Consider the following 25,815-nt stretch of genomic DNA (forward strand, 5'->3'; position numbering starts at 1 on the left):
GACATTGGAGTCAGCAGGCTGATACTATGTTCTTTTCCAGCATGTATGCGCAAACTATGCAACTCACTTCCTTGTGAGCCATATGATTCATTTCCATAAAACACCTCATACTAATCATATTCTTAATTCTTAATTCTAGGCCAGTGGGAATGGAAGAGAATCATCACTTCCAGCACCCTCTCTTCCATATAAACAAAGTAAAATTCTCCCCGATTGCCTGTCTAAGAACTCCGGAAAGAAAAGGTTGGAGGAATACAAGAGTCCATTTTTCAAGACCAACAACTAGATCGTGGTAAGAACAGCACATGGTAAGAAGGTGTTTAACTTACCCTGTTCTCATCCCCTTCCCAGGTTCACCGAGAGCTCAGGGTTGGGAGCCACGCGCCAGCTACCGGAAGGCAGGGCAGGAGTTCACCGCAGGAAAACCACCTACATTTGACAAGGAAGAATGGCAACTCAGTAAGTGAAGCATCTACCTCTGAAAACTAGAAAGGGAGAGAAACTTCAACCCCATTCAATCATAAGCAACAGTAGATTTTGGGATAAAAAACATACGAAGAGACAGAAAAAAGACTGAAACAAGACTGAAAAAAGACTGAAACAAGACTGAAACAAGAAACAAGACTGAAAGCTGGTGCCTTACAAAGGCCATGGACAAACCTGTCCCAAAACAAAAACAAAAACAAAAACAAAACAAAAGTAAACAAAAAAAGACAAGATTAAAAATCACTAAAATCAAGAAACAAAGGACATTATTACTACTAAATGTACAAAGATAAAAAGAATAAGGGAAGCCGGGCGTGGTGGCCCATGCCTTTAATCCCAGCACTCGGGAGGCAGAGGCAGGCAGATTTCTGAGTTTGAGGCCAGCCTGGTCTACACAGTGAGTTCTAGGACAGCCAGGGCTACACAGAGAAACCCTGTCTTGAAAACAAAAAAAAAAAAAAACAAAGACAAACAAAAAACAAAACAAAAAAAGAATAAGGAAACAGAATAATTTATATCAACAAAATAGAAGAAATTAACAAAACCCTATAAACATAAACAAAAATCAAAGAACAAAACAAAACAAGACAAAAAAAAACCCTAACCCTAGAAAATATAAACAAACTTGAAACAAGTAAAGAGATTGAATTAGGAAAAGAAAAAAATTTTTTCAGGAGTCGGAGAGATGGCTCAGCAGTTAAGAACACCGACTGCTATTCCAGAGGTCCTAAGTTCAGTTCCCAGCAACCACATGGTGGCTCACAGCCATCTGTAATGGGATCTGATGCTCTCTTTTGGTGTGTCTGTAGACAGCCACAGTGTACTCACAAATAAAATAAATCTTTAAAAACAAAAACAAACAAAAAACAAAAAACAAAAAAAAAAAAGGAAACAAAACTTTCCCCAAGTAGCTTTTTGGTAAATTCTCCAAAGTGTTGGGTTTTTTGTTTTGTTATTTTAAATGAACGCCAATTATTCCCTAACTCTTTCAAAGAACATAACAATATGTCATATGTCATCCTCTTCCATTCTATGACATTTTATGAGGCCAGCAATAGTCTGACACAAAAAAACATATTTAAAAAATAACTCACAGAAGCCTGAGACAAACATAAAGACTGAGACAAATCACAACAAAGAACTAACAAGTTAGATCCAGAAGTACATGTGAAGGGTTATCCAGCATGACAAAGTGACACTTATCCAAAACTCAAGGCTTAACATCCAAATTGTAACCAGCATCATAGGAGTGTTAGTGTACTCTCCCATGCTTAACCCCATAACCCCACACACATAATGCCAGTACTTGGGAGGCAGAGGTAGAGGCAAGAGAATTTCAGCTTCAAGGGCAGCCTGGGGTACAGAACTGAAAACTCGTGCCTATATCCAAGGGAGAGCTCGGTGATAGAGCAAAGCAATAATCACTTATACTCCCCCTGGTGGGATGATGATGTGTACTCCCAGTCATGGTTTCTATTCTTAGCCTTCCTTTTTTTTTCTATTTTCTGTTAGCTTTTTGACTTGGGAACATGAACTTTCAACTTTTATCTTTTTAAAATGCATAACTTTAAAGACATCAGTTTTGTTCTGAGTACTACGTTTTCTGTCTTGTTTACCCTGGTCATCATTTGGTACTAGATAACTCCATTGTGACTTATGTAATTTGAATGTTTGGTTTTTTTTTCAAATGTCAAACACATTGGCTTTCCTTCTCTGTGGTTTCATTATTAGCTCTTACTTGATTCTTTTGGTCAAAAAACATGGTCTGAATTTGAGATTTACCTGATGAACAAATAAGGAACAGATTTTTTTAATATTTCACATATTTCAAGGAATTACATATCTCTATAGGCTACAGGTTGTGTGTATGACCATATAACTGAACCTGCCATGTGTCACTAAAACCTTCAATATTACTTTGTGTGTGTGCATGTGATCTACCAATTATTTTAAAAGGAACACAACAGCTCCCATGATTGCATATCAGTTTTTCCTTCTGTAAGCATTCTATATAGGCTGAGACTTAGTTATTAAATACAGTGATATAGCACCAAACAATGTTTCACTCAGTGACAGACCACAGCAGTCTCATCAGAGAATAAAGGAGCTGAGCCAGGAGAGAAATGCTTGAGCCTATGAGTTCAAGGTCAGCCTGAGAAATACAGTAAAAAATAAATTAGGAAGGACCTGAGAAAGTCCTGTTTCCCAGTAGTACAGCAGCCACTGAAATGCCACAGCACACTGCCTTACTGGTGTGTTGTGATGCTGGTATAAGCACACTCACTGTACGGCCATTCCCATAAAACTACAATACAATAACTATGTACAGTATATAATACTGCATAGTGACAATAGACTATGCTTATTGTGTTATAGTTTTATCATGTTCTTAATGTATACTGTTTCTACTTAGAAAAAATTAGTTTACTGTAAAGCAGCTTCATATTGGGCTTTCAGAGGGTATTCAAGAAGAAGAAACTGTTATCATAGGAGGGGACATCTCCATGCATGTCATTTGCCTTGAAGACCTTGCAATGGAACAAGATGCAGAACAGTGGTTTACAACCTGCAGGTCACAACCGCTTTGGGGGTCATATATCAGTTAGCCTACATATCAAATTTTACATTATAATTCATAACAGTAGCAAAATTACAGTTATGAAGTAGCAATGAAATAATTTTATAGCCCAGGGATCACCACAACATGAGGGACAGTATTATAGGGTCACAGCATTAGGAAGGTTGAGGACCACTGGTCTAGAAGTAGAAGACAGTAACATTGATGGCCATGACTGTTGAAAACCTAGTCTAATGTGAATGTCTGGGTAGTTTGTTTTAACCACTTTCCCCAAAGAGCCAAGAGCTTTCTGAGTGGGAGATAAGTGTACATCTTTTCTTTACTGCTAAAGAAAGAAAAGCTTTGGGAAAGTACATCAGGGAGTGTGTGCACAGACCACCACCCTCACACAGACAAGAAACACTCAGCATCCCCCTAGTCACCAAAAGAGCAAGCAACTTCTGACCAAATGGCTCTGTACATGTGACATTCTTGCCATTCAGACTCCCTCCTAAAGCTGACGAGGAAAATACTGAAATCTGACACTATGCAAGGGAGGTCTAGTTCATTCTAGTCATAGCTTGGAAGTAAAATGTTCCCTGTAGTGAGAACTTTGGTTTCTTTAAAAAAAAAAAAAAAAAGTTATGTTATGTGAATATGTTTATGCTTTAATCCCAGATGTGAGATAAGAGGCTCCTTCACAGCAGGTGATTATGATTTGCCTCATGCACTAGCAGGGGCGTGATTTTTGCCAGCTGCAGATAATTTAATTCTGGGGACTCTGGAGAAGTTATAAATGGGAGAGGCCCAAGAGAGTCACTGATGACTGCTGCTCCCCCTGCTGCTGCATTTGCTGGTTTGCTATTGCTGAATATTCTGATGATGAAGATTGGATTTGCCCCAGAAACCCAACATCCCTAATCAGCAGGAAGTAGCCTAAGGAGGTCTACGTCCCCCTTTCCCTCTAATCTTCTTTCTCTCCTACCTAGTGTTGAAGGACTGGAAGGGATCAGAGTGGAATAAAGGTTGGAAGGGAGGTAGAGGTATAAGAACCCAATAAAATGCCTACACACACACACACACACACACACATATATATATATATATATATATATATGTATATATGTATATGTATATATACATATAGATATATAGATATATAGATATATAGATATATCTCACATATACATATATATACATATAGATATATAGATATATCTCACATGCTAACATTTTCCTACAAGCTTATATGTTTGAACATTTGGTCCCCAGCTGGTAGCATTTGAAGGAAAGGTAGAACTTTTACAAGGTGAGACCTAGCTTTGATGAGTGGAACTCTAAGAGAGGTGAACCTTACTAATTACATCCTAGCCCCACTTCCTGCCCTCATTTCTTTTTTGGTTTTGTTCTGTTTGTTTGTTTTGTTTTTTGTTTTTTGAGACAGGGTTTCTCTGTGTAGCCCTGGCTGTCCTGGAACTCACTCTGTAGACCAGGCTGGTCTCAAACTCAGAAATCCGCCTGTCTCTGCTTCCCAAGTGCTGGGATTAAAGGCATGCGCCACCATGCCCACCCTCCTATTTCTTTATCTGCCTAGATATGAGGAGTCCCAGCTGCATGCTCCCACCACCATGAAGCTGCCTGTGCTACATCCTCCTTGTATGATGGACTATGCTCCACTTTGCTGTTATTGTGATAAGACACTGAACAAAAGCAACTTGGGGAAGGAAAGGACTTATTTGGTTTACACTTCCAGGTCACAGTTCATCACTGAGGGAAGTTCCAGTGGGAGCTCAAGCAGGAACTGAAGCAGAAACCACAGAGAAGTGTTGCTGACTGGCTTGCTCCTAGGCTCAGCTGCCTTCTTTAACAGCCCAGGCCTGCCTGCCTGCCTGCCTGCCGGGGGATGACACTACTCACAGTTGGCTGGATCATTCTACATCATACCCACAGGTATGCCCATAGGCCCATCTGATAGAAGAAATTCTTGAACTGAAGGCCCCTCTTCCCAGGTGTGTGAAATTGACAAGCAAGACATCACAAACTGCATGCCTCAAACTACTATCCAAAACAGCTCTTCCTACCACTAAGTTACTTTACTGTGTTGTTGTTGTTGTTGTTGTTGTTTAGATTTATTTTTTTATGTGAGTACACTGTAGCTGTCTTCAGACACTCCAGAAGAGGGCGTCAGATCTTGTTACGAATGGTTGTGAGCCACCATGTGGTTGCTGGGATTTGAACTCAAGACCTTCAGAAGAGTAGTCGGTGATCTTAACCACTGAGCCATCTCACCAGCCCGTTGTTGTTGTTTTTAATCACAGCAACTGTAATGGTTGGTGGTGTTTGTCAAGTCTACAGACTCTACAGTCACCTAGGAGACAAACCCCCAGACATATCTATGAGAGATTATTTTGGATAGGTTAGCCTTTGACCATGACTGTTGGGAGCCAACTCTTAGCAGAAAGCAGCTATCATCTCTGCAGCCATCTCGGGCTATTTACTTTTCCACCCTGACGAGAGACTTGTTTTCCTAGCATGATGTTTTTGCAAGAAGCCCACCACAGCTGATCATACTCTGATAACATCTTGTTTTTCTCCTCTACATCCTGGACTTGTGGTTAAGGGTCTCCAGCTGCACTCTCCAGCATGTGCATATATACCCATAGTTGCCTTCCAATAAACGAGACTTGAGACTTGATCAGGCAGACTGTCTTGTCTCCATTCTTAGTGTCTCTTGCCCCTCAGTCCCCACTCTCTCTCTTGCAGGCCCTGTTGACTGGCCTGAGGACCGGGTCACATGTCTAGATTATGCTAACTGGGGTGGGCAGACTCACCTTAAAAATGGGCAGCACCATTCCTGGACACCACCAAAGAGAAGGCTGGCTGAGCATAGTGTGCCTCATCCCCGGCTTCCTGACTGCAGCTGTAATGCCCAAGCTCCTGCCACCGTGACCACCAATCTCCCCACCACGGCAGACTGTGGTCTTGAACCGTGAGCCAAAACAAACTCTTTCTTCCTTAAGTTGCTTTGCCAAGTACTTTCTTATGAGTACATACACATGAGTGCATGTCCATGTGTATGTCTGTGCACCACATATGCACCTTATGCACATGGAGGTCAGAAAAGGGTAACAGATCCCCTGGGTCAAGAGTGATAGGGAGTTGGCGCTGCCATGCGGGTGGCTGCAACTCCAGCTCTCGTTCTCTAGAAGGGCAGCCAGAGCTCTTACCACTGAGATATCTCTCCAGCCCTATTGTCAGAGTTCTTTATCATGGCAACAGGAAAAGTAACTACGACAGCATTACAAAACAGAGCTAACAGATCCCCATCAGAAAAAGTCCTGAGAAGAGCTGTTGGAGCAGATTTACAGATAGGATCCCTCCCCAGCACAGGGATGCTTGTGACAAAAGGAATCAAGCACATGTCCACAGAGAACCCCAGGGAAGCAGACAGTCACATGCTACTGTGCTTTACACCTGCCAGCATGCTTCTTGGTGCTGCTGTTGAAACAGGCCCCCGGGCCATGCAGGCGGGACCCTCCTGAAAGGTGACAGAGCAAGCAAGGAGTCAGGGCTGCAGACACATTTTCAGGGAGTCACACATTGCAAAGAGAGAAGCCAGGTTCGTGGACGGCTTTGATAAGTGGTTGAATGGAAGCCTCCACCCTTGTAAGGTGCAAAAGCAAACATGGCCTCCTCCAAGGTTAAGCAGAGCTACGCAAAAGATAAGGTACTGTTGACATGTGGACAGAACTAGACATATAGTCTTCTGAAGGGCAAACTTGGCAGGAGAAAAACCACATGCAAGGTCAGAGGCTCGGCCTAGCTTGGATGGAGCACCAACCACACTATAGGGACCCACGGTCAGCAAGCTGTAGAGGCAGGCTGCAAACCAATGCCAGAGATATGGAAAGAAAGGCCAAGGTATTAGCCAACTGGGATTTGCTGTGAAAGATCAAAGGAAACCAAGTTCAATGTCAGAGCAATAGTAGCATGCTGCAAGCTAGGACAACAGAAGAATTGGTAGTCTAGACATTCACCCCCCAAATTCTCCTGACCTATATGGATACTTCATTGCAAAGGCTCAATATCATGCAAATAAATTATGCATTAGAAGCAACCCCACTAGAAATGTGTAGTCATAATTATTATAGGTATGTAGACATCAAGAGAAAATCAAGCTAACTAACCACAGACCACTGTGGTAGGAGACACTGTCAGTAGGAGACTCAAAAGGCAAGTCATCTGAGGGAAGAGAGGGGCCCAGAGAATCAGTTTTCAAAACTGGTCTACCAGATAAAAACCCAGCAAAGTCAGGGAGCAACACATTAAAATAATGAACTATAACCTTATACCTACAAGAACTAAAATACAAAGAACCAACAATACCTGACAAACACTGACAGAGAGGTAGGAACTCTCATAGGCATGTGGTAGAGGCAGGAAGTGTGAAAGAGTTGGGATCACTCAAAGGCAGCTGGACAGTTCCCTACAAACTACACACACTCTGACCATAGCACCCCACCATTTTGCTACCTGGAATATCCCCCAAATGAGATACATTCACACAAAGGCCTATACACAAATGTTAATGCTGGCTTAATTTAAACTATCAAAAAAGGAAGCAGCCAAGATATCTCTTGATGGATGAATGGATAAGCAGGCAGGGTCCATTCATAGAATCTTATTTGCAATAAAAAGACATGAGCTGACTGGCTACAAAGACACAGATGATTCATAAATCAATAGGTGCCACAGTGAAAGAAGCCACTTTGGAAAAGTTATGTTTTGTGTGACTCCCATAATAAAACATTCTGGAACAAGCAAAATAAGCCAGAAAATAGCTCAGTAGTTATCAGTGACTGGGAAGGGGAGGTGGACTGGTAGAGAGAGCATAAAGAATTTTTAGGGCAGTAAAACTGTATATGATACTGTAATGACAGTTATAAAGATATAAAGCAATTAACCAGAATTTATAAAATTTACAGCATTAAATGTAAACCTGATGGTGTGAAATGTTTACAGGAATAATTCAGAACCTTGGAGCATTATCCTAAGATAGGCTGTGGAATTTGACAATACAGCCTTCACTACCATAAAAAGAGTAAAACTTCTCACTAAAGAGGTGGGTCAACAGTGCTCATCTAAGCCACTCTGGAGATGGCGTGTCTGGTAGGCAAGAGGTGAAACAGAGTCCACTCAAGCCTGTGTTCTGGCTGAGCAATGCAGGAATGGTGGGCAGTGGGAACCAGCTGCTTCCCTTTAAATGGAGGGTTTACTCACAAGCAAGAGAAGTGACCCACTGACACAGGGCAAGAGTTAGAGGCTGGGAGACACATATAGCTCCATGGATCAGTCAAGTAAGAGGACCCAAAAGCAACCAAACCCAGTAGAGCAATCAGATTAGGCACTCTGACATTGGCTTCTTTTAATATTTGCTGATAAGAAGAAACAAGGATTCCTTAGAGATATGGATGAAGCCAGGACAGGAGCAGTGAGCCTAGACCATAAAATCTAGGAAGGAAAAAGTCCTTACTATCACACACACATATACATACTCACACACACATTCACATACACATACTTTTTCTCTCTCATACACAAACACAAACACACACACACACACACACACTGATGAAGGTATAGTAAAAAGATACAGAAGTCAACTGAAAGAACTCCCAAAGTCTAAAGTTGGAATAATTTAAAAAATAAAGTAGTATAAAACAACTATAAACCAAAGTATAAAATAAATGACTTCCTACCAATAAACAGGAAAGAACACCCAAATCTCTAAGGCTATTTCCAAAGTGTGAATAAAGAGACTCTGGGCTCACTGAAGTGAAGCACACCTCCCTAGAAGTATTCCCTGCACACAGTGACTTTTTCTCCAAATACTATGGAGCACACACACACACACACACAGAGGAGGGAGGGAGACAGACAGACAGACAGACAGACAGACAGACAGAGACAACAGTCACCATGCTGGAGAACCTAGAAGTACATCCCCAGCATGTGTTCAGGTCCACGTGTCAGTGCTAAGTTGGGCTGACTGTGTGCTTCCTTGTGTGAGACAAATGATGCTCCCATGTTGCCTTTTCCCCAACCCCCAGGACCCTGAGCCACCTGCAATGGACCCCAGCAGAGGTCAGTAAAGAATATTCTGAAAAAAAAAGTCAAGGGCATCAAAAATAAGAGACTGAGGGCTAGAGAGAGAACTCGAACTTAGGGACACTGATGCTCTTCCAGAGGACCTAGGTTCAATTCCAAGAAGCCAAATGGTGGCTCACCACAGTCTTAGGGACCCCACTTATGGCCACTGCAGACACTGCACTCATACTTTGCCCAGGCATATATGCTGGCAAAACATCCATACACATAAACCTGGGGAGGGAGGGTTGTGTGTGTGGTGTATGTGTGTGTGTGTGGTATATGTGTGTGTAGTGTGTATGTGTATTTTGTGTATATGTGAATGTGTGTGTATGTTATGTGTTTGTGGTGTGTATGTGTATATGTTGTATGTGTAGTTTGTGTGTATGTATATGTATAGGTGCATGTTGTGTGTATGTGTGCATGGTGTGTGTATGTGTGTATGGTATATGTGAGTGTGTGTGTGTGTGTGTGTACCTTTCAAGAACAACAAAAAAAGGGGAGTGTGAGAAGCCATCACCTTCAGGAAGGTCTCTAAGCAGATGGGGATTACCTGTAATGTGCCCCCTGAATGGGACCTTGGGAGAAGGAAGAACAAAAGAAGGAAACTGAGGAACCCTCAAGAACAGATCTTAGTAGCAGTGCCTCTGTGGTGGTGGTAACCAGGACAAGTGTGCTTTGCCGAGTCAAATGACAACCTGGATGTGGGGTATGTAGATTTTCTCTATAATCTTTGCAATGGGTCTAAGAAGCCTACAACTCTAAAATAAAACATTTAAAAACAACAACAACAAAACAAAACAGGATCAAAGAAAAAGAGGCAGGTCCCTGTCTACTCCTAGAGGGAGAAATGCAACTTTTTCACAGCAGCATCAAATCCTGAAAACCTGTCACAGATGACAGGGCAAAGGTGTGTCCGTGGGGGAGGTGTGTCCAAGAGGCAGCACAGCTCAGACCTGTTATCTGGGGCACTGGGTTACTCCTAGTATATTTAAGAAGTCAAATTTTCTCTGCCATAGTATGGGATGTGCTTGGTCCTAAAAGAAGCAAAGAATACAACCGCTGACTCAAAAATATTGCTTAATTCCAATGATGAATATTCAGCTTAGGACACTGAACATGAGAGACAGAGAGAGAGACAGACAGACAGAGACAGACAGACAGACAGACAGACACAGAGACAGGTTGATCAATTTTGGACACATGAAAACTCTTGACATTAGTGGGTCACAACCTCATGAAGTGCTCTTGGTGAGTACCTGCCACGTGTGGTGGCTTCCTGTATACTGCTATACCCTCATACCAATTCGGCAGATCTGAGACCACTCTTTCCTCTTCACAGATTCACAAACTAAGGTAAGACTAAGGTAAGACTGCTAAGCAGTTTGTACAAAAGTCTTCTATCTAGCAAGCAAGGGGGCCAGCCCATCTTTGCAACCATACTTCCCAGGTTGAGGCTCCACGGTTCACCCTCAGGGTCCCTCCCTCTGCCTGTAGCTACAGTGCTGAAGATGTGCCCAGCGGATCTGCCACACAGCCACACCCATCCACAAGCAGAGCGCTCTAGACAATGAACATTTTCTTGAGTGGTGCAAAGGCCCCTACAGGGACAAAGGGTTCTTCCTACCAGAGAAAGATCAGGCAGTGGCGTCTGGAGTCCGTCTTGAAACAGGGCCAGGGCCTAAAAGCTTCCAGAGCCATATGAGTCACACCCATCAATATGCATTAGCTCGTGGATGGTACCCTTCAGGGGTGTTTCTGAGCCAGGCAGGGATTAACCCTTTTCTCTACCAAACTCTCCCTTCCACATGCTGTGCTGACTGGCTTTTCTGGCTCTCCTTAAATGAGACTGACCTTTTCACTAGCAATAATAAGTTACATTACAGTTTACAGATGGTCCCTTCACTCTATGTCCTAAACATGTAAGCTTCTGAAAAACAAGTCCAAAAGTCGTATAATGTCCAAACCTCGGGTGCTGTCCTCCCTGACTTATTGGCTAAAACTGTGTCACAAATACATCCCACAAGCAACGTAATCTGGGCTAGACTTTGAAAAGCCCTCAGATTTCCCCCACCAGATAGCCACAAGCCTGAGGACACCTTCAGGGTGACCAGAACATGACTCATCTCCTTGGTGAGGCAGGCTGCTGTTGCAATCCACCCGGATACACACACACACACACACACACACACACACACACACACACTATAACCCTAAATATGTTCCTTTCCCACAGGGCTAGACTAAAACTCTTTCCAAACACCAGGCCTGTAAATAGTGTTGCTCGTGGAGCCATAGGAAGAAGCATGGAGGAGGAGCAGGGTTCAGGCTTCCCTGAGCCAGGCTCACCTCGGTCCTGTCATTTCCCATAAACAGGGACTTTGAAGTCAGAGAAGCCTGTGGAAAAACTTGGCTCAGAGGGACCCGCACATCTTGGCCTTGGTGTCCATCTCCTCTGTGAGCAGCCAGCTAACTGCCCAGGGATGCAGAAGCAGTGTTGGGATGATGCTGGGATAAGGATGGGATGAGGACGGGGCTCTGGACCTAAGCAGATAATTAAGCACAGAGGCTCCTGGCACTTCCCTACCTACACTCTCACAGGAGCCTAATAACAGCAAGCAGGCAGTACACAGGAAAGCAGGACTCTCCCCTCCTTCAGAACCTCCACTGCACTCGAACATCATGACCCTAATAACCCAAACTGTACTTGGCAGCCACCCTCTGGAGCAAATCTGATTACATCTGCAGAGCATCATGTGTCTGAGCCAGAGCCTCTCATAGCATGGACATAAAAAGTACAGACTCCACATCCCCATATCTACTGGATCTAGATCTCGATTTTAAAAATTCAGGAGACAGGCTGGAGTGATGGCTCAGATATTAAAAGCACTGAGTGCTCTACCAGAGGACTTGAGTTCGATTTTCAGCACCAGCACAGAGACTGACAACCATCTGTAACTCCAGTTCCAGGGGATCCAACACCCTCTTGTAAACTCCACAATGTGGGCACATGGTGCACAGAAATACGTGCAGAAAAACACACACAAAGCTCAGTAGGGATTTGTACACATTAAAGTTTGAGACACTCTGGCCTGGCCTCTGAAGACAAAGCAACATTCCTTTCTGGGGCTTCTATTGAACTCAGTGCCCTGCTCTTTGGATGGGTGCTCCTTCCTTCCTCCTTTGCTTCCTTCCTTCCTTCCTTCCTTCCTTCCTTCCTTCCTTCCCCTTTCTTTACTCCCTCCTCCTTCTCCCTTTCCTTTCCACTTTTTCCTTCCCTTCCTTTCTTTCCCCTTCCCTCTGATAGCTGGGAATGTGCACATTCAGGTACCAAAGTGAGCCAGGGTGAGCCTCAGAGCTAGCACCAAAGCTTCAGAGATCAGATAAGCCACCTGGGCCTCACAGCCATAAGCGCCTCCAACCATCTCTTACCAACCCCTTCAGCTGATGTACTAAGAGGCTTCCTCGTGCCACTGTTTATGCCCCCTGGACCAGAGTTTGCTCATGAAGCCAAAAGCATCCTCATTCTACAGCACTGACAGGTTCCGGGGAGAGGGACAGGAGGAATTATAAAGAGGGGTAATTAGAAAGAGACAGGAACAGAAAGTGTGGGTAAAGAACTGGGAGCACAGAGAGGCAGGGAAAGGAAAGCCTGCACTGTCAGGGGAGTGACCACGTTTAGGACTCCGCCCTGCAGATCAGTGGCTTGAAGACAGGCAGGTCAGACAGAGTCACCAACACTCCCAGATGCTAAAGTTATGGGGTCATACCAGTGGCTGTGAGCCTCCCACCCCCTAGAAATTCTACCTTTCCAGGCTAGAGGGTATGGCAGAACTCTCCACTCTCAGGAGCTTTCCTGTTCCAGGAAAAGGAAATACTTGCTTAGGCCCACTGAGTCCAGTGTTCTGCAGTCACGGGATAAATATAAATAGACTGTACTGGCAACTCAATGCCTGCATGGTGGTAATCTATAACACATACAAGTAATGGTCATTTCTGACACCAAAGTCTACAAATGACCCCAGAGTTCACTGGGCATGCTCTGTGCTCTCACTTCCAGGGTGGACTCAGTAAATGACACTGTGGCCAGCTCAACATCTTACTTCTGCCTCCTGGGCTAATGGCGACGAAGAAGGTCAGTCAAGGATGGCTGACATGCTGTTTTTGTGTGGCATGAAAGTAAGAATGGTTTCTAGGCTTTTAAAAAGCAGAAGGGGAGAGAAAAAGATGAGCCTACACATGACCAGACAAAAGCATATGCAGATCCCTGGTCCCTGGTAGTCCCAGATAGCTGCTGTCTCCAGTAGAGGTCCACTTTGGCAGCCACTTCCCCTACAAACCAGTTCTAGAAACCCCTACAATGCCTCAAAAAGTAAAGTGGAAGTGGGATGTCAGTTTTCCTAGGAATCTCCAAACAAAACAAAAATAGCCATTAACTATTGGTCCCTAAGGAACAGCTAGAGTTCATTGTCTCCATGCCCACTGAGGATGGTCCAGCCAAGTGAGGACCCAAAGAAGCTATGTAGTCCAGTATCTATGTATCTATGTAGTCTTAACTGGTTAGAAGAGCAATGTCTCACCTTCAAAGCCACCTGCTGGAACCAAGAATCCAGTCTGGGTCCAGCATCGACCTGACTAGGAGACCTCTGCTTCTAAGGATAAAGCCCTGAGCTCCAAGGCATTTCCAGGTTCAGTATAAACAGCAACATTATAGAAACACAGGAAGGAGCCAGGCTTTCAGGAAGCAGCCTAAGAGCATCCGCACCCCAAGCCCACGCTACACAAAACAGCAGCTGAGTGCTCCTAAGTAGGACTGGCCGGCCGGAGAGCTCTCCTCACGCCCAGTGGAGTGGCCCTCGGGACTCCAATCAGTGCTCCAAAGCAAACAGACACCCGCCCCGACAGCTTGGTGGAGGTTAGCTAGAGACCAGGTTCCAGAAACCAAAGAAGGCAGCATTTGGTTATCTTCAGCCCCAATTGCTGTAATGTATTCCACAGACAGCGCTCTCTGTGCCGTACACCTGCACTATATCACACCGCTTTGTAGGTCATTTGGCTCACAAAATTGATTTAGGAGAGATTATTCAATTCCATTTTACATTTCATGTTTTGGAGCCGTGCCAGCAGCAACTGCGGTTCTTGCAGAGGTCAGGAAGCCATGGACGAGGCGATCCCTTACCATCGTAAATGGAACTCCATATTCTCTTATGAATTTCCTGTCAATCTTCAAATTACTTCAAATACAATTGCCCTTCACTTAGACAGTGTTTTATGTCTCCAATCCTGCCTGCATCTGTCCCCTATCCCATTACCTCCTCCATGGCACCCAGCACTCTCTCAGATCTCCTTGAGGCGCCTGTCTTGGGGACAGCGACAGGGATGGGAGGGGCACTTCCGGCAGCCTCTCCTCTGCAGCTAGCTAGATCCTTAATCGCACCAAACAAAGGCTCATATATCTTGCACTTTTAAAAATGTCTGCTTCAAGGGGGCCAGCAAGATGACTCAGCAACAAAAAGCACTCACGACTCAACTGACAAGCTGAGCTCAGTCCTCTTAGCCGACATGATGAACGGAGAGAAAGCATTTTTTCACAAGTTGTCTTCTAATCACACAGCGAACACTGGGCCAATGGACACAAATTCTGAGTGGCATGAGGAGGCCTCTTAGAACTCAGGTTAAATATCATGTGTGTCATGACATGGACACATACACACATGCAGGAGCACACAAATATGGACATGCCCCACACGCATGTACATATGGCCCACACATATGCCATAAGTAAATGTAAAAAAAGGATTTTCAATTTTATATAAAATTCCTCTTTCAGAAACTCAGATGCAGAGAAGATAGACAGACAGACAGACAGACAAATGAGAAGAGAACTATGTAGAGAAAAATGAGGCCTTCATGAAGGGGAATGAAGATGAGAAAAGGCGATGGCAGGTTCAATAATAAACATTAAAAATCACTACAGCAGCCATCTGTATGTAAAGAAAATTAATATGTAATTACCTTAGTAGGGGAAAAAACTCCTGCCAGTCCTACTTTCGTCCTGAGCACCACCCCTTCCTTCCTTCCTGTGGTGGATCCATATTGTGTGATGTGCTTCTCAATGTGAATGTGGGTGGCCAGGGGTCAAGGCTGAGATGTCATCCTCACTTGCTTCTCCACCTCAGATGGGCATGCCGCCACTCATGGCTTTCATGTGGGTGCCAGAGAACTGAACTCAGGTCTCATGTTTGCCTACTAATCACCTTACCCAAGCCGGGAGTTGTGGTACATGCCTTTTAATCCCAGCTTCTATCCCAGGGTGGTAGAAGCAGGTGGATCTCTGTGTTCAAGGACCCATAGAATCAGTTCCAGGACAGCCAGGGCTACACAAAGAAACCCTGTCTTGAAATTTAAAAAAAAAAAAAAAATCACTTTCCCCAGTGAGCCACTTCCCCAGCCTTCCTTAACCTTCTCTGCAACTGCAGGAAAGCTATCAGCTACCTCAACAACCAACACTGTCAGCTGTCAGTCAGTCAACAGCACTGTCACCAGGACCCTCCATCCAGCCAGACATTGCTTCCCTTAGACAAAGCCTGCCTTTACCTCCAGAAATTCCACACTTCCAAGGCCAGTGCCTCCTGAAGCCACCTCCAAACTTTGATCTAGCCTTGCCCTGGGCATTGGTGTCTGTATGCCCTGTCCATCCACCAAGTGTTAAGTCAGTCCTAAACTGATTTACCGCATCCTAACCCTCTGCTAAAACCAAACTCAAAACAGCACTCACTGCTGGGCTCCCACCTGACATGGTCAAGCTGCAACCTCGGGCCTCCTGCCTCTCCATCCTATGGCTCTGCCTAGCCAAGGGATTTGGGGATTTGTTTTTGGTTTTGTTGTTGTTTAGTTGTTTGGTTGCTTGATTGATTGGTTTGGTTTGGTTTAGTTTAGTTTTGGGTTGTTTAGTTTTATTTTTGAGAGCTATGTTTTTTTTAATCAACTTTATTTAATATCTCTGTACACCACCACCCCACACTTAAATACTTATTTCTTTTTATTTTTTATTCTTCTCTCACACATTACATCCTGACCAGTTTCCTCTCCCTCCACTCTTCCCAGTCCCACACATACACACCTCCCTCTCCTCCTCCCCAACATCTATTCCTCTTCCATTTCCCTTAATAATAAAAAAAAAGAGTAGGTCTCCCAGGGATATCAAACAAATATGGCCAACAAATTACAGTAAGAGCAGGCACAAACCCTCATATCAAGGCTAAACAAAGCCACCCAGTAGGAGAATAAGGATCCAAGTTCAGACAAGAGAGTCAGAGACACCCTGATTCCTAATGATATTTTCTTATACGCTTGGATTTGTGTCTAGCCAGGTTGTCATTAGAGAGGCACCATCCAGCAACTGATGGGAGCAGATGCAGACCTACAGCCAAACACTAGGCAAAGCCAGGGGAACCCTGCGGAAGAGAGGGAGGAAGGATTGTAAGAGCCAGAGGGGTCAAGGACACCATAAGAACACAGCCCACAGAATCAACTAAGCCAGGCTCACAGAGATATAAGTCTGAGCTAGGCGCTCTGCATGCATGTTATGGTTGTGAGTGTTCTTCTTAGAGATATATCCAAGGTTTTAAGCAGGCCCTGAAACCCCTGCTTCAGACCACACCTAAAACCCACTCCCCTCCCATCTCTACCGCTGTTACCCTAGAAACCATCGCCATCATGCCTTCCCTGAGCTAATGGAATGACCACCTAGTAATAGGTTCCACCTTCTCTCCCAGTCCCCTGGAACAGCAGGCAAAGTCATCCAGTGAGGGACCAGTCCATTCATAATCTCTAAATAATCCTGCAATGGTTTCCTAGTATATCCAAAGAAAAGCTGAATTCTCCCATTGGCCTTCTCTTCCTGTCCTCAGATGCCATGGCCTCTCAGTCACATGACCTGCCTCTACTTTGCATTTCTCTTTTATACCATCAGTATGATGCAGCTCCCAGTTTGTAACTATGCTTTGGATTTTGAGGTAACCATAGATCCACATGCTTTACATACCCTTACCTGAGTTTCCTCCTAAGAGGAACGTTAATATCAGAGCCACTGGATTAACACTGGCAGTTACAACTCAAAACGATCCTTCAAGGAAATGTCATGATGCTCTCAGAGCTATAACCACATCCCTCCAAAAGCTACTCCATAGTCCTTCACAACCTCTCATTGGCTCTCTGTGTCCAGAACGTCAATTTCAATGACACTGAAGTAGGACGTTCAGTATAAATCCTTGGGAATCAATTTTTCCCCAGTTTACTTTCCTGGGATTCACTCTATTTGTGTTCAGTCCTTTTCACTGCTGGCTGGGCACAATGTCACAGGTGTGTTTATCTGTTGATTTATTTGTCCCTCCAAGGAACAACGCCTACCCAGGCCTTCCCTAGTTTCTGGCTACTTCAATGGACATACTGTAGATAGTGTGTGAATGGGTTTTCAATAAAGAGAGCTTTCATTTCTCTGGGACAAATGCCCAAGAGTTTATATAACTAGCTTATGTGGTGGTAGCTGCTGTTAGGATTTTAAGCACCACCTGTCCCATGTCACATACCAGACAGCAATGTATGAGGGATCCACTTCTATCATGTGCTATAGTTTGCTGTTATCACAATTTTTTTATTTTATCCATTCTGGTGTGTGTGTGTGTGTGTGTGTGTGTGTGTGTGTGTGTGTGTGTGTGTCTTTGCATTTCCTAAAGAGTGGATTATCTGGAAGATGTTCTCACTTGCCATGTGCCATCTGTAATATCTCTTGATAAAATGTCTCAAGTCTTATATTCTATTTCTATTAAATCCTTTATTTTGCTGCTGATTTTGAGAGTTCCATACATTATAGGACCACTTTCCTCTGGTATATGATTTTTAAATATTTTCCCTGCATAAAATTATCTTCTCATTCTTTGAACATAATCCTTTTTAATTCTGATGAGATTCAATTTATTTTCCTCCAGGTAAAGTTTGAGTCAAGTATAGAATTCCCTTATTCTTTTCCTTGAGTTTTAAACGTTGGGATTTTAGATTGAGTCTGACATATAATTTGAGTTAACTCTGTAATGACATGAGAAACAGACTGAGGGACAAATTTTCAACCTGTGAAGGATTGTTCTAACACCATTACTGGTATGGTCATCCCACCTCCATTCACTTGCTTTTGGACTTGAGAAACTTATATGCAGAAAACAGTATCTGCAGGATCTGCTATTCTGCACCACAGATGTATATGTCTATCTTTTGAGCAGTACCACATAATCTTCACCACAGAGCTATAAAGTAAGTCTTAGAGGGGAATGGTGGTGCATGCCTTTAATCCCAGCACTTGGGAAACAGGCAGGTGGATTTCTTGTGTGTCCCAAATCATCTGGTAATAATACATAGTGAGACCATGTCTAGGGGGGAAAGAGTTAATCTTTAGGGTGGACAGAATTGTCTACACTTCCTTTTCAGTTTTACCTCAGCTATCCCTGCTACTCTGCTTTTTATATAATAATTTGGAAACAATACCATTAATTTTTTTCATTCCATGAACATTGTATGTCTGTCCATTAATTCAGATCTGCCATAATTTCATCAGCATTTTGAAGTTTTCAGCCTCCAAGTCCTATGCTTTTATGTTAGATCTGTAGCTAGCTATGTCTTCATTTTCCAATGATTGTACACTATTTTAAATTTGGTGTCCAGATGTTGATGATACACAAGAATAAAATTAATTTTTGAGTTTATCTTTTATTGTAAAAATTAATGGATCACTAAGTAGAGTAGATTGTGTTGTAGATCCTGGGGATTTTCTACATAATCACACATCTGCAGATAACCACACACTGTCTGTTTCTGCATGTGCCCTGCCATCCTTGTGATTATTAAGTACATCTTTTAAAGTTTACAAACAGATCCCTCACTTCCACTAACTCAAAAGCAAAAATATCATCATGGCAGCATCCATGACCTGTTAACAAGATTCCCCCACTTTGCTGTTTCCCACCTATCTGATATGCCAATCATATTTTAAAAAAGTGTATTTACAATTTTATTTGTTCTGCTACTATACAGAATTCATGGAATTCTTACCGCACTGGAACATAGAATATGAAATAAACTAAGTCTGTGTGACCAAGTCATGATCCTTCATATTTGGCTCAGGAATAAACTTTCTCTCATCCCTTTTGAGGTCAGAGCTGTATCTTTTTACTTTAACAGTAGTCTCAATATAGGAGTCCAGAATCCATTTTTCACTAAAGGAGACACCAGGATGAGAGCCAGGTACCAGCATGGGCCCATTGGGCCCAACCATCCAGGGTTCCTACCTTGAGTGGATATTGTGAGTGGACTTCTCTTGGCTTAAATGATGATCTATTTGTTTATTCCATGCTGATTTTTACATTCTATTTGTTAGGCACCTTTTTTTGGTCGCTTTAAAAGCATTTGGTTTGAAGTATCGGTGTGGTCTGTTTGCTTTGAAAGCATTTTGGGGTCTCACCATTGACTGTTAATCTGCTAACATTCTGTGCTTTTTCTCCAGCTCCTCATCCAAAATCTGGGAAAGGATCTGTGAAGAAAAGCTGGTACTCCTATTCCAGCTGATTTTATGTTTGGTAAGAAGTGTTTTGTTTCATTTTGTTTCATTTTGTTTTTTGAAAGGTAGCTGAACATCTGCTCTGCAGTGGTTTGCATGAGGACATCATTGGTCCTCAGCTGGTACCACTGTTTAGGGAGCTTACAGAGTGTGTCCTTAATGAAGGAAGTATGTCACCAGAGATCAACGTCAAGACTTTAAAGACCCACACCACTTCTATTTCCCCTCTGCTTCACTCTTGAGGATGAGATTCGAACTCTTGACTTCCTGCTACCACCACCATGCCTGCCGCTAGCCTCCATGCCTGCCACTAGCTGCCACACTTCTCCAGCTTCTTCCTGGAAGCTCAAATAAGCCCTTCCTCCTCTCTGTTGCTTTAGGTCATGGTGTTTTCTCATAGTGACAGAAAAGTAACGAATACAGGATCTAACTGAAGAGAACTTGACTTTATAGTTTGATTCACTCAATAGGGAACATTATTTAATATCTCTAAACTGTTGTTGCTGTTGCTGTTGCTGTTGTTTGTACGCTTAACTGAGCATCGTAATAGAATTTTTTAAGACATAATGAGCACCCTCTTTAACTGGGATTTTAAAACATCTAAAGACAACAAACAATAAATTTGGCAACTTACAAATTAAAAAAAAAACTAGGAACTACATCTAAATTAAAGCATGTTAAAAATAGGAAATTATTTTTTAAAATTTAGGGTTATATCAGAACTAAAGGTAAATTTTGAAAACTCTCTCCTTAATTCTCTAATCTCATTTGGTCTGCTGAGTCCTCGCCCCTTCCATCCTTGCCTCCTAACAGAGCAAAATTCATATAAAAGGAAAAACTGTTATGGTGTTAAGTAGCAATGGCCTGGAAATGCTCGCCTTACTAGCTGGCCTCTGTAGAGCCGGAAGTTGCTGTGTAGGCAGCCAGAAGGAAACTCTAATCAACATTCCTGATCAGCCATGAATGCTAAATGTCAAGGTGCCAAAATACCAGGCAACACACTCCTGCTGGTACAAACTGTGGCAAAACTGTCATACAAGTAAGAAGGGAGATGCCTTGAATTGAGGTAAACAACTCAAGTCTCAAGAAGTTCCTAAAACTAATAAGATATACAAGACCCCCTCCACATGGTTATGGAAACAGTAAACACCTTCTGAACAAGGAAACTCTCCAACCAAGCTACCCGAAGGACACTCCAACCTCCTGAGCTGCCCGAATGTCATGCAGCACACAGTTGCAGCTTTTGTTGTAACTCAAGCTTGGGTGGGCTTTTTGGTGACACAGTTGGCTTTGAGTTGTCCATTCTTGTTGGAACCCCTCACCTATACTCCGATAAGTAACCTCAACAAATTCACTGGCTTGACGAAGCAGACAAACTGTAAAATCATGGCTCACATAATATATGATCTATTTTAAGATAAAAGCTACAGAGGGAGCTGGAGAGATGGATCTGCAGTTGACATCAACAGCTGTTCTTCCAGGGGACCTGGTTTGATTCCCAGCCCCACATGATGGTGCAACAATCTATAACTCCAGTTCCAGGGGTTCTGACACCTTATTCTGACCTTACCAGGCACCGGTCACATAGGAAGTATACATAAGTACAGACAGCCTAAACACCCATAAACACAAAATAAAGCCTTAGATCAAACAAAAAAGTTCCATAGCTTTAGAAAAAGAGATCCCATGCTATATTTGAAATCCTCATTTGTAAAGGCCTTTTCCCTTGGGAAACCCAGACTCATAGTATTTGTATCTATTTATAAAATCTGGTTTCTTAAATACATGAATGAAAATTATAGAAAGGGAAAAATGCACAAATGGTACTAGTATATTGTAAAATCAACTAAAGCTTTGGTTTTTATATGAAATCTATTCCTTTTGGAAAAGTCCATTCTCTCCCTATAAATTACACGCTCAGAACCATATTTTTTCTGGAATCATATTTTTTAAAAAGTAAAAACTAGCTCTGCCTCTCCTGCTCCCTCAACTCCCTTCCCCATGCCCTAAATAAACTCTATTCTATACTAAAAAAATAAAAATAAGAAGTAAAAACTATAAGATCCATCTTTATTAAAGAAAAACATACACTATTATATGGGACTTTTAAACATGAAGACTTAAAAATTCAGAAGCAATTATACAGTGAGCCCCTGGGAAACAAAAGACACCTTGATAGTTTTATCAATTGTGAAGACACACAGCAGCCAAGACTGCCGTCGGCCTGAAGGAAAAGACTCTATCTATCATCAGAACTTGTAACCAGTTCCCATACTGCAAAGTTTAAAAAGAAATAAGGAAAAAAACATCCAAAGAAAACACAAACATCCATCTGATGGAAATGGCTATGACAATCCAGGACTGGAACAGAATTCGACGGGGAAATACAAACATTGAAGAAGAGGACTCAAGCTGAAATAAAGAATATTAAAATTTAACAACAGCAACAACAAAATCTACGAGACAGGAACATCCAGGAAATATGCACCAGAAAAACCCCAGACCTTTGCATTATAGACATATGAGAGAGAAGAATCCCAAGTCAATGGCATAGACCAGATATTCTACAAGCCCTTGCCCAAACTAAGGGAAGACACCCATACAGATCTAAGAAGCACATAAACAAGCAACTAGACCAGCCCAGAAGAGAAAATCCCCACAGCATATCATAATTAAAACACTAAGTAAGTATACAGAACACAGAAAGTGTATTGAAAGCTGCAAGAGAGAAAATACAAGTCACATAAAGTCACATACAAAGGAAATCCCATCAGACGAACACCTGATTTCTCAACAGAAACTTTGAAAGCAGGAAGAGCCTGGAGCGATGTGAGCCAAAGCCTAAGAGACTATGATGCCCGCCTAGACCAATATCTCAGCTAAATGATTCATAATTAAAGAAGAAAAGAAGAAAAACTTTCACAACATAAACAGCCTAAAAAGTTTATATCCAATAAACCAAACTTCAAGAAAATACTGGAAGCAATATTTTGGGTTGAAGAGAGAAAGGAGCATTGCCAAGAAACTGTGGAAAGGAATACACATCCATTATTATTAAAATACAAAGCACCACTTAGAATGACACACATATCAAGAGCCCAATGACGGAAATTAGCACACACATTTCAATAACTTTAAATACCAATGGTCTCAATTCTCAATCAAAAGACTCGGGTTCACTGAATGGATTTAAAAAAATCTATCAATCTGTTGTCTATAAAAAACACATTTTACCTTTAAAGATAGGTGTCACCTAAGAGTAAAGGGATGGATAAAAGTACTTCAATCAAATGGGATCAGGAAGCAGGCAAGCACCACTCTCCTAAAATCCGACAAAACAGACTCCGTTTTAAACCAATCAGAAGACATAAAGAGAGGCACTTCATCCTAATCAAGGGAAGAGTTAACCAAGAAGACATTACTATCCTAAACATAGATCCACCAAATTCTGGTGCGCCCAATTTCATAAAAAATGTACTACTGGATTTGAAAACATTAATCCATTAATAGTAAGTGATTTCAATACCCCACCTTCTCCAATAGACAGGACCTCTGGGAAAAAAAATAAACAAAAAAACCATCATAATTAATTAACATCATATATCAAACAGACCTAACAGATATTTACAGAATAGTCCAAGCACTAAAGAATATACATTCCACTCAGCAACACACAGAAGCACAAACCACATCTCTACAAACTCAAAAGAACTGAAATAACCCCTTAGGATCCCCATCTCACCACAAACCAAATATAACTTAAAACTAACAAACCAAATCCAAACCCAGTTGACAGCAAAAAATAAAAATCGGACCAGAAATCAATGAAATAGGAAAGAAAATTATCAATGGATCTAGAAACCGGTTCTTTGCAAGAATAAAGATTAACAGCCCTTCAGCCCAATTAACCAAAAGAAAGAACGAGAGGTCCCAAATTAACAGAATCCACCAAACGAGGAAACATTGCAACAGACACCAAAGAAATCCTGAATATTATTCAGGAATACTTTTAAAACTTGTACTTCATTAATCTGGAAAAGAAATGCATTAATTTCTAGATTTGCCCAAATCTCTAAAATTAAAACAAGAAGTCAACAAGCAAAACAGACCCACAACAAACAAGGAGATTGCAACAGAAACCAGCCCAGCACCAGATGGCATCACTGCAGAATACTACCAGACTTTCAAAGATCTACAGCAACAAACAGAGGGAATGCTCCCAGACTCCTACAAAGCCAATATTACTCTAATACCAAGGCAAGTTAAGACCCAATAACAACAATAACAACAAAGAAAACTGCAGGCCAACAGCCCTAATGAACATGGACTAAGAAATGTTCCACAAAATACTTGCAAACAGAATACAAACATACATTAAAAAGAGTACCCACCAAGACCAAGTTGGCAGGGAAGTAAAAAAATGAACCACTGCTACGGTGAGCAAGGTTGGGGAGCAATAGGGAAGGGACTAGTGAGGTCCAGGGATCTAACCAAGTAAATGGGGACAAGGGGGAGGAGCTCTAGTTACAAAGGAGGAGGGAAACAGAGGAGGAGGGAAGTAAAATTACACTAGGGGTATCTGAAAGTCAGGAATCGTGCATTAACTATCCACAAAAAACACACAGACATCTGCATATAAATATGCATACATAGTTTAAATAGAATTTTCTCATCTGAGTTGACAAGGTTCCCTCCAAGAGGCAGGGACCACCCTATAAACCCTAACACATAGCGTGAGAAGTTCTCTTTTGAGCTGATGGTCAGGGTTGTCCAAAAAGATTCCCAGAGCATTACAGACTATTGCTATTGCCCTTGGTTGCTCTCCAGGGGTGGAAGATAAGTCTATATTGCTGAAGACACGCCACACACTTCAGACACAGAGCCCAGAGAACCCTGGGAGGAAATTAACAGAAAGTCTTCTCTCTGAGGACTAGCTCTCACAGTACAAAAAGCCGACATGCAAGCTTCCAAAGGCTAGGGAGCCCCCAGCTCTGACACCTATGAACCACAACAGCCAACATGGCATGATAAACCTAAGGGCACAGTAGTGCCACACAAAACTTGGCAGTAACCAACAGCTCTCTAATTGGACTTGAAGGCCAACTCAACAAGTGGAAAAGCATGCCTGGTATTGGAAATCTAGCCACTACCCAGGGCTATTGAAGTCATGCGTGGTGGATGTTGGAGGAGAACCTACAACCACCACCTTACTAAATCAGCACAATCTCTAACCACCTTCTATATATTTGCACCCACAGGGAAGTGTAGTTAGTCCTCACCCTTCATCAAGGAAAAGTCTCTTTGCAACAGGTGAAGACTATTACAAAAAAAACACACAACCAAACAAAACACTGAGTGGTGGAGCCTAGTTCCAATGGAAGCATCAACAATACAACTACCACACCTAGGGCTCAGGAAACACTGCACAATAGGGGGTGGGGTGACGGGTGATTTAAGAGCCAGGGTAACATGAAATTTACTGTGTGATTGTGTCTCCTAGGAATGTCGGAAGCTACACAGATAAAGTCTTACCAAGATGACTGCCTAAACATGAGCTGAGCACAGACAATAGACGGGTCAAAGCAAATAACCACCTAAGACCATGAGTCCTTCACCCTACACAAAACTACAGACAACTAAGGAATGCTGAGAATAGGAAAAAATGGTCATCCCTGAAAAGATATGTACATGTAACACACAGACTGAACAGGTTACAGTTAGGAATGTGGATATACATATATGCATGTGTGCTGGCTAGTTTTTGTGTTAACTTGACACACACTAGAGTCATCTGAAAGGAGGGAACCTCAGCTGAGAACACACCTCCATAAGATATAGCTATAGGAAAGCCTATTAGGCATTTTCTTACTCAGTGATTGATGGGTGATGCAAATCTTGGGCTGGTGGTCCTGGATTCTATAAGAAAGCAGGCTGGCGGGGCATGGTGATACATGCCTTTAATCCCAGCACTTGGGAGGCAGAGAGGGAGAGGGAGAGGGAGAGGGAGAGGGAGAGG

At 42.5% G+C, this 25,815-nt stretch overlaps 1 protein-coding gene across 11 annotated transcripts in view; it reads right to left on the reverse strand.

The window, feature by feature from the left end:
• Positions 1–25,815, reverse strand: part of Pcbp3 (poly(rC) binding protein 3) — a 196,329-nt gene that overhangs the window by 130,087 nt on the left and 40,427 nt on the right. For all 11 annotated transcript variants that reach the window (XM_029482487.1, XM_029482485.1, XM_029482486.1 and 8 more), the window contains exon 2: positions 330–429. The gene's annotated coding sequence lies outside the window, so the exon portion shown is untranslated. The remainder of the gene's footprint in view (positions 1–329; positions 430–25,815) is intronic.

Source organism: Mus caroli, chromosome 10, assembly GCF_900094665.2.
Source record: "Mus caroli chromosome 10, CAROLI_EIJ_v1.1, whole genome shotgun sequence".
NCBI classification, from domain to species: Eukaryota; Metazoa; Chordata; class Mammalia; order Rodentia; family Muridae; genus Mus; species Mus caroli.